At 54.9% G+C, this 19,030-nt stretch overlaps 1 protein-coding gene across 25 annotated transcripts in view; it reads right to left on the reverse strand.

Moving 5' to 3' along the window:
• Positions 126–19,030, reverse strand: part of SUDS3 (SDS3 homolog, SIN3A corepressor complex component) — a 61,187-nt gene continuing 42,282 nt past the window's right edge. For 11 of the 25 annotated variants that reach the window (XR_002443340.1, XR_002443329.1, XR_002443342.1 and 8 more), the window contains 8 exons: positions 16,967–17,062; positions 14,958–15,091; positions 13,920–14,109; positions 11,580–12,096; positions 10,055–10,157; positions 8,819–8,968; positions 5,990–6,159; positions 126–534 (listed from right to left, as the gene is read on the reverse strand). The gene's annotated coding sequence lies outside the window, so the exon portion shown is untranslated. Of the gene's footprint in view, positions 535–5,989; positions 6,163–8,818; positions 8,969–9,091; positions 9,297–10,054; positions 10,158–11,579; positions 12,097–13,919; positions 14,110–14,957; positions 15,092–15,525; positions 15,605–16,966; positions 17,063–19,030 lie in introns of all 25 variants that reach the window. The other 14 variants (XR_002443336.1, XR_002443350.1, XR_002443348.1 and 11 more) reach the window with 7 other exon arrangements.

Here is a 19,030-nt window from a genome sequence, read left to right on the forward strand (position 1 = left end):
ATTTGGGATGACGGCCGAAAGCTGCCCAGGGCATTTGGCTGCTGCTGTGGTTGAGCACGGGGAGCTCAGCGGGACGGATCTGCGCCTGCTGAGAGGTACCCGAGGGGAGGAAAGCAGAAAATGTGTTTACCCAGGATTACATTTTAATCTCTTCTCCCTTCCAGAGTGAATAAAGCTGGGTTTGTCCTGGAGCTGGACAAATATTTTTCTATGGATGTCGTATTTTTCCTTGGTTTTGGATCGCTTGCCTCGTGCTTTACACATTGCAGAACCCGGTGGATGCTGAGCGCCCGCTGCTGTTCCATGCCCATTGGTTCTTGTGGTCCCCTAAAACCCAATGAAGCAGAAGTGAGCCTGTCCCTGTGGCCCCATGGCCAGGACAGTGGCACTGCACCATCCTGTGACTTTGAGGGCATCTCCATCCGTATCTCTGTTCCTGCATTGCTCCCCATGGGTGGAGGCTCTTCAGCAGCCTGGTTTTGCACAAAACCTCCCCATATCCACCTCCGCGCATCTCCCAGCCAAGCAGGTTTCCTGCAAATGCAGAAAATCAATGATTACCTCTGGAAGTATTCATTAGAACTCAAGAGTCAATAAACAAAGCCTGTGAGTGCCCTCTATTCATTACATTCAGCAGCACCTACCAATTATTCCCTCTGATAATCCAGCCCTGGCCAGCAGTAGGGGGATTTTGGCTGCACACTGAGGATGCAGCATGTCTTGGGTCCATCCCTCCCATGCCAGAATTTCTCTCTCCCTTTGGAAACAACCATTTCATGGAGAGTTTTCCCCACTGAGAAGCTCCCAAGAACAGCCCCCCACCACCAGGTCCCTTTGCTGTCCCCACAGCTGGGGACATCCAAGGATGAGGCTTTGGAGGTGACTTTGGAGGGAGGGATGAGAGAAAAGGGAAAGGAGAAAAAGCTGTTTTTTCCTTGAAATAGAAGTAGGGAGATGCACTGCCCTACGGACATGGGGAGATGGACATTTTGGAAGCTGGCAGCAGCCAGCCATTGTCACCCAGTTGACACCACCCGCAAGGTAATAGGACATTCCCATCCCATCCCATCCCATCCTATGCCACCCTGTCCCTCTCTTCTATGGGGCTGCCCCATCCCATCCCAACTCAACCCATCCCTCCCTTCAATGGAGATGTTGGCCAAGCTTTGGAGCAGGCTTTTTCCACGTGTCCATTCCATACAGTTTCATGGCCTTGTGCGCCATGCAGGGGGACAGGCACCCCTCTCACTAATGCAGCAATTGGACACGTTCAGATTAATCAGATAATTAAGCAGAAAGGCACTAATTGAATAAACAGGAGAGCCGAATGCCAATGACATGGGGAGAAAGGAGGCTGGGGACGGGTGGCTGGGGCACGGCCAGCGCCGTGCAAGCTTTCAGAGCTGCAGAGAACAAATGGAGGATTTGGGGAGCAGACACTTCCCACTGAGACGCGCTAATGGAATGCGGAAATGTTTTACTGCGCTGTGATTTTATGTATTTTTGAATGCAGCTGCAGCTCCGTTCCGTTCCGGGCTAATTTAAGCTCCAGTTAAACCAGACTAAATTACAGCCCCGGGAACCAATGTGACAGGGAACGCGTCCAGGAGCCCCAAATCCTGCTGACCTTGCTGTCTCCTTCCAACTGGACTAAGAGCCCCTGGCAAAATGTCACCGCATGTCACCAAGGGACTGCAAGCAACCCTCGGTGTCCTCTGGTTCCCAGCTGAGCAGGGCAGGACCCTGTTGTACTGGGGACCAGCAGGACTGGCCCTGGGGACGGGGGACAAGTGAGCCCCAAGGGGAGGGATGCGTCACCCCACCTGTGGAACCCACGGCCCCTTTAGTTGCTCCAGAAGAGCAAGTGGTTGTGTGAGACCAAAGCAGCAAAGGTCAGGGGAGCAGAGGCCGTTTGCCCTCCGATTTATTCTTTTTTAATAGAATAAAGAGGAGATTATTGGATACAATTAATTGTTCACACTGTACAGAAGATGAAAGTGTGGGGAGTAAGCAGATGCCGGTCACGATTCGGCGCTCATTAAGGCAAGAGCGGGATTCATCTTGTACACATGATTAACTCCTGGCCGCTGATGATTTACATGGCAGATGATCAAAAGAGAATTAATTACCCCACAAACGGGGCTGCCTCAAGCCTGGCCCCAGCAGCGCTGCCAACGGTAGAGCCCTCGGTCCCCAAAACCATGTCCCCAGCCAGAGCACTGCTCAGACAACTGCACCGCAGCCATTCCCTGCAAGCAGCCACAGAGCAGGAGATCCAGGCACATTCCTCCCCCACCAGGGCTGCTCTGCCCCGCTGGGTTCCTCCATCCACGAGGGAAGGGGCATGCCCACAGCCCACAGAGCCCAGCCCGAGCCAGGCACCTGCTGCCCCCCCCGCTTAGCACCCGCCGCTCAGATAACAAACCTGTGCTGATTGTCACCTTTATTTTTAAGAGATGAACTCCTGCAGGAGTCACCTTCAGCATCAGGAGGTGGCCCCTCCCGAGGTGGTGGGAGATGAGCTGATTGCCTGCAGCTGATTAGCAATTAGCCCAGCGTGCTCCAGCTGTAAATACTGACACCAGGGCTGGGGAGGAGGCACGCTGGGGTGGGTTCTGGGTGCTGATATTGACAAGGAGAGGGGCACGCAGCCCCTGCATGGACGAGCAAACTCCAAAATAACATTTCCCAAAGATTTTAGCAGTCTGCAGCACTCCAGTCCCAGAGAGCAACGCATCCTGCTGTCTGCTCAACTACATATGAATTGTGTCTTTAATACGGGGCTGGGATATTGGCCTGTAAATAACATATCATAGCAGATTTACAGGTCGGCCACCGCTGGTGGTATGGGCTGTTAATGGCCAGGGGATCCTGGGGGACCGCTCCTGTTCCAGCCCCAGGGGGCACGGAGTTCCCAAGGGGCACAGGGCTGGGATGGGGACAGGGCTACAGCCCCGTGGGACTGAGCCCAGCTCACCCAGTGCCATTGCCACCAGGACCATGAGGTTGGCACACGCCTGTCGTGGGTTTCCATCTCTCTGCCCGTGGCTTTTAGAGGCACTCAGCTGCAGATCGTCTCCGCGACACAAGTCCCCATTCCCAGGGGCTTTAAAAGCCTCAGCGTAAAAGAAATTAATAACAAAGTGAATTGTACTTGAAGGCAGCTGCTGGAGAGAGGAAGGCAATGCCTGGAGCTCAGGGGCTGTGGCAGTGCGGGCGAGCGAGACGCGCTCCATGGCCCCGCAGTGCTGGCAGTGATGGATGAGGCCACTTCCAGAGCAGTCTGAGCCAGGGTGGCTTAAAACCCAAGTGTGCTGAGGGTCGGTGTGCTGTGTGCCCAAGACACCGCATGCAGAAATCTGATGGCACCACGGCAGAGGCTGAGGGTTCTGCCACCCCTGCCCCAGCGAGCTGGGAGGGATGGGTTCACCCCTTGCTGTCCCATCAGGTTTGAATGGATGTTCAGCCCCCAAGTCAATGCTCTCCATCTTCATGCTGCTCTTGGCCCATGCTGTTTGCTTCAAGATCACCAGAACTTAGAGAACCTCAAGCGAAAATCTCTACAACTTCATCTGGAGGCTACAAGGAGGGGTTCATCCTCAGCCTTTCCCAAGTCAGCAATGCAGAAATCACCAGCTCTCTGCAGACTGGAGGACTCGGCTGCCAGGGAGGGCAACTCAGTGCACAGCTGGGTCTGACAAGGCCAGAAATCACCTGCTCAATCTTCAAGCAGCGGTTCAAAGCCTTTACAATGCTCTCAAGATTAATTAGCAGCTGAAAAATAATCCAGGATAAGTCTTATCAAGGCATAAGAACCACGACATGGCTGAGGAGCCAATGCAGCAGAAGGGTCCATGTTTCTGGTTAAACAGAACCCCTGCCAGGAAAACACAGCCTCTTCCCCTACCAAACAGGAGCTAATTCCCACCAGAGAGACATAGCAAGCAACCCATCCTCAGGCTGAGGCAGAGGTCTGGAGGCTCCCTGCTCATGTTGGTCCCATTCCTGCAGACCCCTGTCCCACACAGGTGCGCACAGAGCCTAGAAGACCTCCAGCATGCCCCGAAACACTGGGTTCACACTCTGGACTCTCCTCATGGCAATGGCATCTCTGCTCCAACGGCTGTGGCTGTCCCCCTGCCATTGCTGCAGGATGCACAGAGCTCCCCATGCCCCATAGCTCCCTCTGCATGAAGGCATTGCCACTTTATTTCCAAAACCCTTCCCCCCAGGTACCTCCTTAAAGCGTTTGCAAGTAAAAAATAAATAATCGGTGATAGCAAGCTGGCTGCACCCGAACATTTATTTCATATAATGCACCATTTATTTTCAATTATCATGGTGCTTTCCCCTCTCCCTCGCCGTGCACTTGGCAGGTCGCTGGTGGAAAGTTTGCAGAGTTGCAAAACATCCCCATATGAGACGCACCAGGGAACAGGGAGGGATGGCAGCAGGGTGGGAAGGACAGACGGACACCTCGGGGCCATGGGAGCTCTTAGGTTGGGTTGTGGTTTCCAAGCTGGTGACAAAACCTCCAATCCCACCCAACAGCCCCACATGGCCAAGGGACATCCACACTTTCCCATGCCATTGGGTGGGGACGGGGATGGGGCTGGGCTGCTGCACTGCTTTACACCTGCGCTCCCATCAGCTCTGTTATTCCCACCACCTCTGCCTCAGTCAAAGCCATTTAAAGCTCTCTGACATATCATGAAGGATTTTCCAGCGGGGTTCAGAGATGAAGATTTGTATCGAGAAGGTCCAATTTATTGGATTAATGCTGTGGACCAAAACCACGGTCGCTTAACAATTGGAGGATCTGTATTTTACAGCAACGTTAACTAATAAGGCCATTAATACAAACTGGGCTCACTCCTGACATTTATATCGCCGTAAATCTCTCTCAGCACTGGAATTATTTATGCCATCCCAGGCACTCGAGCAGTGCTGTCGTCCTTTATCAGGCTGAAAGATTTAAGCCAAGAGACAATGATGCTAACTGTAATGAAAGGGAGCACGAGCAAAGTGAGGACAGCGCTGGCACAGCAGGAGCAGGGCCACGACCTGACCAGAACATGCCAGGAGCAAATGCAATCCCTGCCCTTGGGCTCTGGGGGGCAGCTCCCCATTTCCAGCAGCAATAAGGTCAAGGCACCTGCAGCCCCAGTGCTTAAGGTCAAGCCCTTTAGGATCAATCTGTGCCTCAGGTCTGTCCTGAGCAAAGAAAACTTGGAGAGAAAAGCAAATAAATCTGCACAGGGCAAGGCAGCTTAAAAACCCCAGAAGCAGCCCCAAGCAGCACAGGAAACTGTAAACAGGGAGAGGAGAGGGTGTGGGTGGTGGGAGCAGAGAGCAGCCTGCCAGCCCTCCGTGTGCACTAATTATTTCTGGCATTATCTGCACCAACAGATAAGGTTTTCATTAATAAACTCGAAGAGGAGCAGGGGGAGGGTGGGGGGAAGGGAGAAGCAGCAGCAGCTGAGAGCTGCAAATTGGCCACAACCAGCAGCAAAATGGAATCAGGTGCAGGGAGCAACGAGGGGCCTGGCAGCACTGGTGGCAGCAGTGGGGACACAGGGGACAGTAATTAGCCACAGCTCTTTCCCTGCTCACCGCTGCTTCGCAGGCTGCCTCCTAATTCACTGCACACTGGAAAAGAAATCGTCAGTAACCTTTCATAGCGGGGCCTTATTATTAAGCCCACTATCTGCAGTTATTTAATTGGATGAGATAAAGCCAGGCCAGCCCGGGATGCAGGGTGAGGGGGGTGAATCACTGCGCTGCCGCCGTGCCCCTGCAACAAGCAGGCAGATGTGCACGCACGGGGTGATGGGCTGCAGGGATGCTCGAGCCGTGGATTTTAACTTCTCCTGTGCAGGTTGAGACAACACAAAGGGGAGAAAGAGGAACCCCAGGTCCTGCTCACAGCGCTGGGGCTGGGAGTCAAGGGGCAGGACGGGGCCAGCGTTGTGCGTTTGGACAGACTTACGGGAGGCAGCAGGATGGATGGATGGGGTCATGAAGCCACAGCAATTAGCAGGAGCAGGCTGGTCCCCTCTCGGCCTTGGTTTCCATGGCAACGGGGTGGTTCAGCACATTTCTCTGTGCACAACCTCACCGCAAAGGTCAGGGCAGCAAGGCGGAGGAAGACGCCTGGTCCTGCTGAAACAGAACATCATGGCAAATCATTGAAACCTGGACAAAAGAGTGCAACCTTCCCCAAAATCTCATCCCTGAAGATGCCTCCACCCTGAATAACCACCTCAGGGTGCACGCACCAGGGTCAGCAGCAGTCCCTTGCTCTATTTCCATTGCCCACAGCCAGCGTGAGTGGCATTTCCACCAGCCTCACCGCTCCCCTTGTCCCGAGTTGCTGCTCTCTGGTTGCTGCTGGGAGGACACAGCATCCCAAAGGCAGAGATGTGCAGCTCTCCTGCAAGCTCTTTGCTCTCCAAGATGCAGAGCCCCACTGCATCCGCAGAGGGAATGGAGAGAGATCGGGAAGGTGGGGAGAGGATTGCTGGCTGCTTTGATGCTCTCCTTAAACCACGGGCTTTGCAAAAGAAACGAGAGCTGCACACAGGTGAAAGGACAGTATTTCCCAAGGCAGAGCAAGTTGCCATCCTGGTAAATACTTCATTAGGGGTCAAACTGCTAGCACAGGGAGTTCTACCTGCAGAGATTTATCATCTGTTTGAAAAAGCAGCAGCTTATCAGAAAGGATTTCCTTCTGCCTGAAACCAGGAGCGAGTCTGCATCCATGCCCAGGCATTTAAAACCAGCACAACCTGATGGATGCTCTCGTGCTGCTCCAAGCAGAGCCAGCTCAGGGGCTGGGGCAGCTTGGGCCCCTCGCTCTGCTTTTGCTCAGCGGGCAAAAGGTGCAGGGACCGCTGGTGTTCTCCCAACCTTAGAGGAATCTTCCAGGTGCCCATCAGCTCAGAGAGCCAGAAGAGAGGGGACGCCAGCCAGAGACCTGCATTTCCTAGGGAAAAAGGCCGAGACCAAGCTTCACCTCTTTGAAAGGTAAGATGGAAAGTCCTCGTGTAACTACAGCTTTTCTGAGGAAAGTTAGCACAGACAAATCTGTTCACAGGCAGAAATCGCCTCAGGGGAGCGAGGAACAGTGGCAGAAGAGAAGCTTTGGGCAGTTAGAAGAGATATTTTCCTGGGAAGGACCTTCTTTCTCACACCTTACTGCTCAGCTCCTCAGTAAGTGACATAAGAACTCCCTTTTCCAGAAGGTGGTAATGGCAGCAACCTATCCTGCTCGGTTGTAATTAGCTGCAAAGTCACGACAAACCCGCGCAACTGAGGAACACTCCAGTCCCCCAAAACGGAGCCGAGCTGCAAGAAAGCAAGCAGAATCCATCCTGGCTAATTATTTGCTCTTAATTGTCAAAAAAAAAAAAAAAAAAAAGAGATGGATTGATGAAAGGAGTCGGTAAGCAGAACGACAGCGCGAGTGTACTTGAAGGCAAGCGCTGTAACAGGATCCGAGAGCAAGGCTTGTCATAATCCATGGGCTGTTAATTATCTAAACACTGGTCCCTCGGAGCTGCATGAGTGAGGATTAATTAGTTTTTGAAATAATAGCTAAATTGATACTGGGAAGGAGTTTGGGTTCCAAAATAATGGCTGAAAATTAGCCAGCTTGTTTCTCCACTTCTCTTCGCCACGCTCAGAAGGACATTTGTCTCTGTTGTTTTTCCAGAAAAGGGCCATTAATCACAGCGGCAGATGGCCCTTCCCAGACCTGTCGTGCTGCAGAGAGACAAAAGGAAGGCGGAGGAGAAGGAGGAAGCAATCACCTACAAGCGCTGGGAGAAAGAAATCCTCAGAAACAGCCATGAGCGACCACGGGGAGCGTCCTCCAGGAGAGCTGGGTCTGCTCAGAGCGACTCCCGGAGATGGAGGATGGCTCCCGGGACAGGCAGCTGCCTACAGGAAAGGGTCCGACCGCCTCCAAAACAAATTCCCTGCATCCCCAGCCCACCCCACCGTGCCCGCTGCCCACGTCCCTCAGTGCCACATCCCCACAGCTCTGGAACAGCTGCAGGGATGGTGACCACACCGCTCCCAGGGCAGCCTGTGCCAGTGCAGCGCTGCTCTGTCGGGGAAGAAACCTGTCCTGGTGTGCCTCCTGCCAATGGAGCCACGCGGCCTTTCCCTCCCCTCTGTCCCCTGCTGCTTCATGCGCGTTTTCGGGGCAGCCTGGGAGATCAGCTGGGTGCTGCAGCAGGGAGGGAGCCGCCAGCTGCAGCGTTCATCCCAGCAGCCTCCCCTCGCCAGCTACGGCAGCGCTCTGCGCAGAGGTCCTCAGCCCTTGGGCAGCGAGGAGGAGATAAATGTTTGGCTGGGGGGAAAGCTTCCTCCTCCAACACCTTCCAGAGGCACGGGGAAACCACAGACCCCCCATGAGCGTGTGCCCCGTGCAATAGTGACCCAAAGGAGGGCAGCTGACACTCAGGTCCGCTCTCACTCTGCACCGCTTCTCTGTGGGATCGAACCTCAGCGGCTTGGCGTGCTACACAAGAGCTTAAGCAGAGCTCAGAGGAAAGATCCTATTAGATAAGAGTGAGCACAGCAGGCCTGGAGCAGAGGGAAACCTCTCCATCTCCGGGAGGCTTGGTTTATCAGCACAGGGCTCAGGCACACTGAGAGCCCACCGCAGTGTCAGGCAGCCAGCAGCAAACATCTCATTAGTTACAGCGGGGCTCCCGCTGCTCCGCCAGCCAGGGCTGGGCCTGCTCTGTACGGGAAGCAGAGATCCCTCCTGGAAGCAGATGAAAGGCAGCACGATGGGGGGGGAACACACCTTGCAGCTGCTGGTGCAGCTCCGTCCTCCTGCTCTCGGTCTCACTCCACTGCAGTGCCTTAGCTAGATTAATTGCTCACACCGCGGGCAAGAGAAGTCAAGTGGATGTCATCTCCTTGGCCATTGCTCTGATTTTTCATCCTTGGCTTGCTGTGAATAAAGAAATGAGAGTGAGAGCGGCAGCCCCCAGCCCAGCCCCGGCTGCAGTGCACACTCAGCTGCACAGCATCCATCCTCAGCAGCCACAGCAGGGCAAGGAGCACCACTACTCACTTTGCCCTTCATCGTCCAGCAAGCACTGATTTATTTCCAGGCGCCAAGAAGCAGAGAGACCAGGAGCAATTCCTGCTTTTGGGTGCCCCCACCAGAAACAGAAGTGAGGGCAGCAGCACTGTTCTCAATGCGGGCTCTTCTCTCTGACCCTCTGAGTTTTCCCAGTCCGACCCCAGGTTTTCAAGGCTTCCCAGCCTGGTGAGTGCTGTGAGGAGAGCACATCTCTGATTTCCTTTTAGCTTTTTTTTTCCCAGCCCCGGGGAGGAAGGTGATTTTTTCATTCCTTTTTAAAAGGTGATTAAATGCTGCGTTTGTAAAAACACTTCATTCTGGGAAACAAATTATGTAAAATACACTCAGTGGGATCTAACACCAACTGATACCATCAGCTAGCAACAGGGGCTCTGCTGCCAGGATTTGCTTTCCAGGGGCAATGCCGGGCTGCCTGGGCAACCTGCTGATCTGCTCCAGCCCGGGGTCTCGCAGCCTCCTGGCGACCCTGAAGCCTGCAGCATGCATGGAAGGAGCCAGCTGGCTGCAGGCACCAACCTGCCAGGCCACGGCCCTGCTGGGCAGCGAGGGACAGGCCAGCCTGAACAAGGCAGGGCTGCTGCACAGGTCTGTCGATCTAGCACCGTCTGGCTCTCTTGACGCTGCTTGTTTTTACCATTCATGCTTGTTTCTTCCGAGCTCTTGTTGCTATTCGCTGTGCTGAGGCGCTCCCAGGCACAGAGAGGAGCAGCTGGATGGGGTTTCTTTACCCATCACTGGGTTTCGAGGCAGCTCCAGGGGATGCACGAGCTGCCACCGGCCTCGACCCGTGTGCACCCAGCAAGAGACAAAGCTGACTGGACACAGCTCCCCGTGCCCCGCATCACTAATGATAGGAAACGATGCCGCTTCCCCGAGGACAGGCCACTTGTCAGGGCAGGTGGCTGCAGCAGAGAGGAAAGGAGCTCTTACTTTTTCTGGACAGGCTCGAGGATGCTCCAGGGGAAAGCACTGAGGGCAGGCAGCGTGCTGGATTGAGACAGGAACCGGTGTGGAGCCCGTCTTGGGTACATCACTGATGAAAAAGGAAGAAAAGAGAAATCAAGATTTCCTGCCCCCAATTTGCTGACTCAGTAATGACTCAAGGGACTAAATTTAGCTACCGAAGTGCTCAGCAGCAGGGCGAGCGGCTGTTGGCCTCTCCTTAACCTCATTACAAGACCTTTCAAGCAAACCTCTCCCCAGCTCAGGAGGGATTCTGCTCACGCTCCAAGGGGATTGTATGCCACCTTTGAAAGCTGGAAGAAAGCAGATGTATGTACATAGGTACACACACATCTTCCCGGTGCCAACGCAAGACCTGGGAGTGGAGAGAAGCACTCGAGAGCATCACGCTTGTTGAGTCGCCATAGCAACAGGGAGTTTTTAAAGGCAATTAGGTGTGGGTTCGTTGCACAGCTCTGCCTCCCCTCCCTGCAGCTCCTGCACACGGGGCTCCTACGGCACAGGCCGACGCGATGGCTCCGGCTGCACGGCCGTGGGCAGACCGGGAGCAGCTCTGCGAGCCAGCCAGGTGCTGGCACACAGCTCAGCCTGGCCCAGGGAAAGATGTAGCCGTGAGCCAGGCCTATTCCTCTAGCCAGGACACGCTGAGGTGGAGTCGAATGCTTCCCAACCATACAAAAGGATAAACTCCTACCAGCAACGACAGCGTCTCCTGCAAGGCAGCTTGAGCCGTCTGCGAGCTAAGCCGATTCCATGCTTTAACAAGACCCATTTCCACCAGGTCAATCATTACATCACCCCGCATCAAACCTCCATCGAGCATCTTCCAAGAGCACGGAGCTGGTGGGCAGCTCAGCTGCGCTGCCCGGAGCTCAGGACCTGAGCACAGGCAACGGGAGCGACCCGGAGCTGCCCACCCCGAACGGAATCCACGCACATCACATGGGAATGGCATCAGCCCCATCCAGGTTACAAAAACATGCACTCCACTCTCCCAATTCCCATAGCTAAGAGCTTTTTTCCTCTTTCCACCCCCCCCCTCAATATGTTAAAATTCAGTTCCTCCTCCTCACTGCTAGAAATTCCCACGTAGTTTCTCATCGTGTCTTTTCACTTCCCTTCAAAATTCCTATATTTTCAAGGCTCTGTAGTGGATGAACTGCTGTTAAGCCATTGATTTCCAGCTCCTCGCTCCCCCCCTTTCATTTTCCACTTATTTTTCTGCACCGCCTGCTCACAGCAGCCGTTCTGCCACCAGCAGCTTTTTGGCCACTTGAAGGAACAATCCTCACTCCTATATCTGAGTGCTTGCCCAGGGCTGACCCAGCCCCCCTGTGCTCTGTGACTCACCCTGAATGGGGACGTTTCCCTGTGCATCAAGGAGCTTCCAGGAGACCTGAGAGCTGCAGAAGCATGGGGTGTTTGGTGTCCATGCCTTGCTTCAGCATCAATCTCCCCTATTTATGAACCAGAGATAGGATTTAACATTTACCCAAAGTGCAGGGCTTGGGATTGCGTGCATTTGAAGCTGGAGCAGATTTCACTTCGCTCCGGCAACCAGGCAGGTTCCACTCTCATTCTCCAAGGGGGAGATGGTGCAATGCTCATGTGACAGAGGGAGAGCAGCGAGCTGCAGCTGGGAAGGCTGGGATGAGGCACAGCCTCGCTGCCCCTGCATGTGGCAACCTCAGGTTCATCTCAGGGACTGCTGAACTGCAAAGACAGAGAGCAAACAGGTGCCAGTGGGGAGCTGGGGGGGAAGCAGTGCGTGGGGCTCCTACCATACCAGCAGCGTGAGTCAGCTGTGACGCAGCCTTCCCAGCCACCCCACTGCAGCACAGAGCTGCGAGCAGAAAGAAGGGAACTTTGGGCAGGAAAAGCACACGGGCAGCCGGGTGGGAGCCTCACTCGCTGCTTCCTGCCCTACAACTTGCCTGTAGAGGCCGAGTTTCTGCAGCTTCCTCCCAGGCTGGATCGCTTTTAGGGTGAGAGAGGTGGGTAACGTACATCTGCAGAGGGGAGATAAGGTAATCAGGCACCTCGAATGCCTGGGATCGCATTAAAGCAAGGCTGGCTGGTGAGATCCTATCGCTGCGCAGAAATATCTGCAACTTTATCCTCGGCTGGAACGTGAACCAAAACAAATCAGGCGACCAGCACAGTGGGTTTGGGCTCGCTGGCACAGCAGGGTGGGAAGGGAGGAGGGGAGGCACGGCCTTGGCAGAGCCAGCACAGCTGAGACAGCAACGCAGGAGGATGCTGCCGCAGCGAGAGGGAGCGAGGGTGTCAGTGCAGGAAGGAGGGACACCTTGAGAAGGGCAGGAGAAGGGCCCACATCCAGACTTGTACTCCCAAGGGCAGTGGGAAGGGTGCGCAGCCCAAAGAGCACCTGATAAATCAGCTGGTTTTCAGCTGGCTCGTGGGAGAGCCTCCAGGAGGGAGCCCCTGTGACACCACGACCCCAGGGCGGTGCTGACAGAAAACCCTGCAGCAGCAAGCTGATTGCTAACACAGGCAGCAGAGCCCGTCCCTAACGTTTCCCACCCTGGGCTGACCCCTGGGGACAAGCACAGCTGCTCAGCTCCCACCTCCCTGCTCTGGCTGCAGCAGAGGGAACCAAACAGCACGCGTGAGCTGGCTGCCAGCCTGCTCTGTGGCAGCGGATGAAAGGCTCCTTTTCTCCTCCACCTGGAGCACACAGCCAGCCTGGTTCACACGCATCTGCAGGAGCCAAGGATGCTGGGAGCAGGCTCGCTCGGTACAGCTGGGCCGTGGCTGATAGTGGCACCTCTGACCGCTCTCTAGTGTTGGCAGGTAATTGCATGCAGCTCCCCTCCTTGCCCTCCTGCAGAGCTGTTCACCCAAGCTGGCAAGATGGGAGGCGAACACAAAAGGTTTGCTGCTCACAGGGAGCATGAATCTACCTCTGCTGACGGTCACGGCTTCAAAAAAGAGTGAATGTCCTTCAAGGAGCAGGGATCTCATGCTGTGCCCAGTAAACCAGTCATAGCAGCTGCGTGGAGCCAGGGCTCATCCCCACCAAAGCCAGGAACAACGTGCACGCAAACAAAGCTCAGGTTTCCTGTTCCTTTCGTTCTGCCCAAGACACATGCCCTGACTTATCCCCAAAGCCATCACGTGAAGCTTGTTCCTCTTGGGAGAGCACGAGGTAAGCAGGAGCCCTGGGAGCAATGCCTGCCAACAAACACCATCCAGGGCAGCTGTGGCAGAGGGGAGAGGATCCAGCCCTGCAGGCTTCTTTCTGCCAGAGCAAAGCTTGCTTCGGCTTCTGCTGCTCTGCTCCAAAAGGAAGCTCCTCAGGAGCATTTGGGAAGGAGGCTTTGCAGGCTAAAAAAGCACAGCAGGCCAAGTACTGGAGCAGGGAGCAGCCAGCAGTGTCAGCGCCAGGGCCACCCCAGCCACGGCAGGGAGCTCAGAATTGCACACCACTTCAGGAACGGGGGCTGACAGCTGCTAGGAGTTCATGGGGAACAGCAATATCTGGAGAAATGAGCAAGTGTGGGGAGACAAGGCATCGGCATAGCAAAGCAACGGCTGCGAGAAAGCTTGTCATCTCCTCTCCGCCCTCTGAGCACCACACTCGGCTGCTCAGAATGCTGGAGGGATTGCAGCCCAGCCCTAGCAGGGCAAGCAAGCCTCCAACACAGCGCAAATACAGATGGTGGAAAACATAATGCATCAAAGCAGCCAGCCAAACGTGCTATCAGCTGGCACTTAGCAGTGATTGCTGTCTCTGGTCTCCCACTGAGGATGATGGCCCACACACTGCCAGGGCAGCTCCTAGACATCAGATGCATGTGGGCCTACACACCTTGGGAAGAAGCCAGAGATAGTACGCTGTGCTTCTCAAGGTGGGATGATCACCCAGGGCAAGAGCCTCATTTAAAGCAGGTCTGCTGTTTCTGGACTCCACATCTCCTTGCTCAGAGTTAGTTCAGGCTCTGCATCCTGCTGCAGTGGAGACGAGGAAGCCCCTTCGGGTGAAACAGAGATCGGGAAACCTTCAGATAACACACAGAGAGGAAGTTACTGCCTATTACCTGCAGCTGAAGATATTCTACCTGACTTATCCAGGGCAAATAAGGCTTGTCAAGAGCAACACACTCATTGAACTGCTGTACTGGTCAGTCTGCATTGACAGAGTTGTGTTATGAGAGGTAATCAAAATGCTGCTGGAGAACTAACATGTAACAGCTCCACTCGAGCTGATGGGAAAAGGAGGCCAAGCACTGACAAGCCAGCCTCATCTGCAGCAAGCCAGAACTGGGACTGACATACAGCTTAAAGAGCGTATTAATTAACACAGTGAAGGGATGAAAAAAGTTCGAGGGGTGAAGGAAGAAAGCTGTTTCCCTTGTAATTTATGGACATCCAGAACGTGATGGTCTTGGCCTTGATATCACCAGATACATGGCATGGCAAAGGGGGGGGCACCCTTCGCATCAGGACATGAGCTGGCCTGCGCTGGTTTTGACGAAGGAGAGACAGCAGAAATTAGATAAAATCATGGAAAGAAGCACACTGAAGGGCCAGGGTACCCCACTGTGGGCCAGGTCAGGCTCTCAGCACAGAGCTGAGCAGACCCACGAGCTGCAGGTACCACTCAGCCCCAGGCAGCTCTGGATTCCCTGGACAGAGCCCAGGGCAAGCTCCAGCGACCCAGCTAATGACTTGTATGGGATTAGTCTGCAAATGCTGGCTCACAATAAATGACCGTGCTTTGTGGAAACCTTTTTGAACCAGCTGTATCACACAGATGTCCTCAGGAGTAAAAGTGCTTAGCAAGATCAGCACGAACCTGGCGCTGGGAGGCTGCTTGTGAAAACAAGACCACGCTGGTAGCACTGACCTTAGGAGGAAGAGGAGGCTCCAGGAAAGAGCAGCACGGGGCCATCGTCCCATTTTGAGTGTCTTCAGCAGCTCTAAGAAGGGTGAGTGGCCGAGCCGTGGGTCTGGTCTCCCTCTGGTCAACGGGAAAGCAACCTGCAGGAAATTCCTATTTCAGCAAACTCTTGAGAAAGAGGATCCCTCATCCTCCACGCCTGGCTGCCTTCCTGTAGCGGTGTTTTCCTGGGTTAGCAAGCATCACAAACCCCAACCTCTGCAGGCAGATGGCTTTTTGCCTTATAGCAGCCTGCTAATAGGAAAGCAGTGGGGGACAGATGCTCCTGCCTTCCCACGTTAAGCGAGAGCAGCAGCTCCGAGCTGGCAGCGACACTCGCTCACGCCGGTGCCGAAAGCCACCGAAGGCAGCAGGAGGAGAAGCACCAACATCCAGCCAGCACCCTCACAGCCATCTGCAGCCTGCTCAGAGCTGATGCTCCCAGGACCCGCCGTGCCCCTCCAGCAACCCGGGGCCTTCCAAGCACCAGCTGCACTCGTGCTTCTACACTTTGGCTAACAGAATAAATACAAACCAGCACGCAGCAGCGAACTTCTTCCTCTTGATAGATGCCGAGGTAAAACAGCCCCTTCATTTCAGCCCCGCTGCTCCTCCTGTGAGGGCAAGGGTCTGGATGCTCAGATGCCCCGCGAGGAAGCTAAGAGTTAAGCTGGCAGCTGTCCTCGTTGGGCGGAAAGGAGCAGCGAGCACTCCTAGCAGAGCTCCTGGCTGGTGGAGGAAGTGCAGATCTATTTAAAGGAGTCAGAGCCTTTTTCATCCGGGGAAAAAGCCCACATGAATATACCTAACCAGAGCTAGAGCTTTTAACCCCTACGCAGAGCTCTGTTCACCTCCTTCAGCCAATTGCCCAGCACGGCAAGAGGTGTTTCCCTGGCAATGGCAGTGCTGGCTCATTGCTGTTTGAAGCCTTTCCTCCCACAGACAGCAAAGCCTCTCTGCTCCCAAATATCCCCAGAGGGAAAACGTGCAGCATGAGTGCAGCTCACAGCACCCGGCAGTGCCTATGGAATCCCCTCCCTCCTCCCCAGACAGGAGGAGACCTGGTCCCTGCTTCTCACAGCAGCTGGTAAATAGCCACTCAGTCCCAACTTTGTCCCAGAGTAAGCCGGATTTCAAACAGCAGCGTTCCCCTGTGGAAAAAGTCCTGGGGTGGGGGCAATGGGAAAGCTGCTGGAGACAGAAATGGGGACCAGCAGCTCCGGGGGGATGTCCTCCAGCAGAGAGGACACGGCTGGCCTTGCAGTGAGTCAGGGCAGGAATACAAATAGGAGGAGTGCTTTAAAGTTGGGCAGCACTACGGCTGCGTACCTTGGCCTGAGCTAGCGAGAAAGGCGGTTTGTCAGAAGGCAGAACAGGAATTCATGTGACAGCTACTTGCAAGGTTTTCTGCTGTTGTTGTTTCTGTTTTGGTTTGTTTTTTGGTTTTTTTTTTTAAGTAATTGCTACAGCTCTGAAAAACAACTGCCTCATCATGAGCCACGGTGATTTTCCCCTCAAGAAACCCTTGATGCTCACTGCTTCCACCAAGCTCTGCAGAGAGCCCTTCTGGCTTTACGCAGCGACGAGCTGGGGAGGAACGTGGCACGGCACTGCCCTCTTTGGGTAAACCACCCACTGATCACCACGGTGTAGGGGCCAGGCAGTGTGCACAGCTCGTCCTTTTCTTGTGCCCTGCTGGACACGAGCAGCCCCGCACCCCCTTTGCAGCAAGGGGTGCTAGGAGATGCTCTCCTCCCCCAAACCTAACCCCAAACCCGCTGCCACAAGGTTCTGCTCCCCAGGGGGACACCTGGTAAACTGCCGAGCTGCCTCCACTTTTCCCCCTTTGCGTAAGAAAGGCTTAGTAAAACGACTGCAGAAATATAGGGTAGGAAGAACATCCTGGAGCGGCGTGGAAACCAAGAGTGGAGGATGGAAAGAAGAACAGCGGGTGATGTGGTTGCTGCAGATCTTACCTTCACACGACCATGCAGACGAGAATGCATTAACAGTGGTAGGCAACTGTAAATCCAGCACGTCCTTGGCTGGAAACGCAGGATTTCTGTAGATACCTGAGGAAGAGAAAAGAAAAAAAAAAAAACAACAGAGGAGTTCATGGAAAGAATTCCCTTAGGACGTGAAGAAAACACCCAGCGAAGAAGAAATCCATGCAGCTCCCACACAGAAGCACGCAGCACATGGAGGAGGTGGCACTGCTGCAGCTGCAGTGGGGCTGGTGCCCCGAAGCACCCAGAGAACCAGCAGGAACAGCTGGGCTGGTAAAAGCAGCCGTTTCGGCAGCATCTCCTGTGGGTAAAAGGAAGAGGCCGGCAGCTCTCTCCAAACTGGGAGCTCATGGGTGTAATACGGGATCTCTCTTTTGCAGCGCTTTGCGTGTGCACAGAACGAGCGCGCGCGTCCGCATCCATGCAGGACGCAGAACAATGCCCCTGCAATTTCAGGCCAACTTCCAGGCAGATAATAACAGTTCAGCCGTGTTCAGCTCTAGCCCCACTCAGCAGCAGGTCTCGCCGGGCTTTACAAAGGGAGAGCCACGTGCCTTCGAGCTGCGTTCACGTAGAGCCTATTTCTGGGCTCTTTGTTGGCACACCACCCCGCTGTAAGCGATCACCTCTGAGGTTAATTAGACACAATGCTTCAGCGAGGTCTCTGGAGGAGCAGGGTTTCCTTTTCTCCACGTTAAGCCCTTTTACCAGCACCTCAATAGATGCTGACATCGCGGTGCCCCTGCCACGCTACCTATGGCACCGCTGATGATAACGGCAGCTCCATTGCTGGATATTAGGGGCAAGCAAACAGCAGAGGAAGCAATAAGAGCAGAACAAGTTTAGAAACTGTCGGCTACAGCAGCAGCCCCGGAAGACACAACTGTGCTCGTCCCCGCTGCAATCAACCCAGCACGGCATCAGAGCCAGCACAGTGCTCGCAGCCCGGGCAGTTCTGCAGGGGCTGGGGATGGCTGGGAGCTCCAGGAGCACGGCGAGGGAAGGGCAGCACACTCTCTTGAACACAACACGTCCAGCCGCTCGCAAAAACAGCTTGGCTTCTCCGTCCCTGAACCTTGCAGGTGTTTGTTTAACAGTCTGCATAAATTGAGGCTAATCGCAGCTCCGCCAGCTGCCGAGGAGCCCAGCAGCCGGGAGGACGTGGCCCCGTTATCTCAGTGCAAGCTGAGCGAGCTGCTCCCGAGGGGACAGCTAATCTGCTCGGCCCTAACGAAGCAGCCGGCCTCTCACGCCCGCAGCCTCAGCGGGGGGAAGCGGAGGACGGAGGCTGAATGGGATTAGAGCCGAGATGGAGGGACGAGGAGCTGCTGCTGCCAGGGACACATCTCCGCTGTCCCCTTTGCGCTAAGGGCTGGGCTGGAGGCCACAGCTGGTCTCCTTGGGTCTGCTATGTACATAAAGGCATGAATAATAGATCTAACAAGCCAACAAAAGCACTTTATCTAAAGCATGCTTCTGTCAGAGAGCCAGGCTTCTCCAGCACGGGGGATGGTTTCCAGATAGCGCCTTTTCCTAAGAGCACGGGGGGGTTCCTGGCTTCGCTGCACCCTGCAAGAGCAGGGTAGGGGCTTGGCCACAGCAGAGCCCTGAACGGCTTCAGCTCACCTTGGAGACCTGGCAGGATGGGGCAGCATCCTCTGAGCCAGCTCGAGGTGCCGCCTGCAGCCCCAACAGAACCCACACACGGAAAGCACAGCCACCTGCACGCCGTGGGGAAGAGATGGTTGGCTTCCCTTCCCGTTAAACAAGGAGCGGGGGCACTTCCTTCCATCCTGAAGCAGGGATCATCTGTATCAGTGAAATCTGCTTCCCCGTCCGCCCAGTATGTCCAGCAGCAGAAAAGCTGGAGCAAGGGACTTGTGCTCTTGTGCAGCTCCCCAGCAGCCGGGCAGTGCTCCTGCTGCTGGCCAGCCTGCATTCCCTGAGGGCTGCCAGGGTTAGTGCACTGTGCAGCGATGGCAGTAACTCCCTAGGGCTTGGGTTGTCCCCTCCCCATTTGCTTTAAGGAGATGC

This window comes from Numida meleagris, chromosome 14 (assembly GCF_002078875.1).
Source record: "Numida meleagris isolate 19003 breed g44 Domestic line chromosome 14, NumMel1.0, whole genome shotgun sequence".
Lineage (NCBI taxonomy): Eukaryota > Metazoa > Chordata > Aves > Galliformes > Numididae > Numida > Numida meleagris.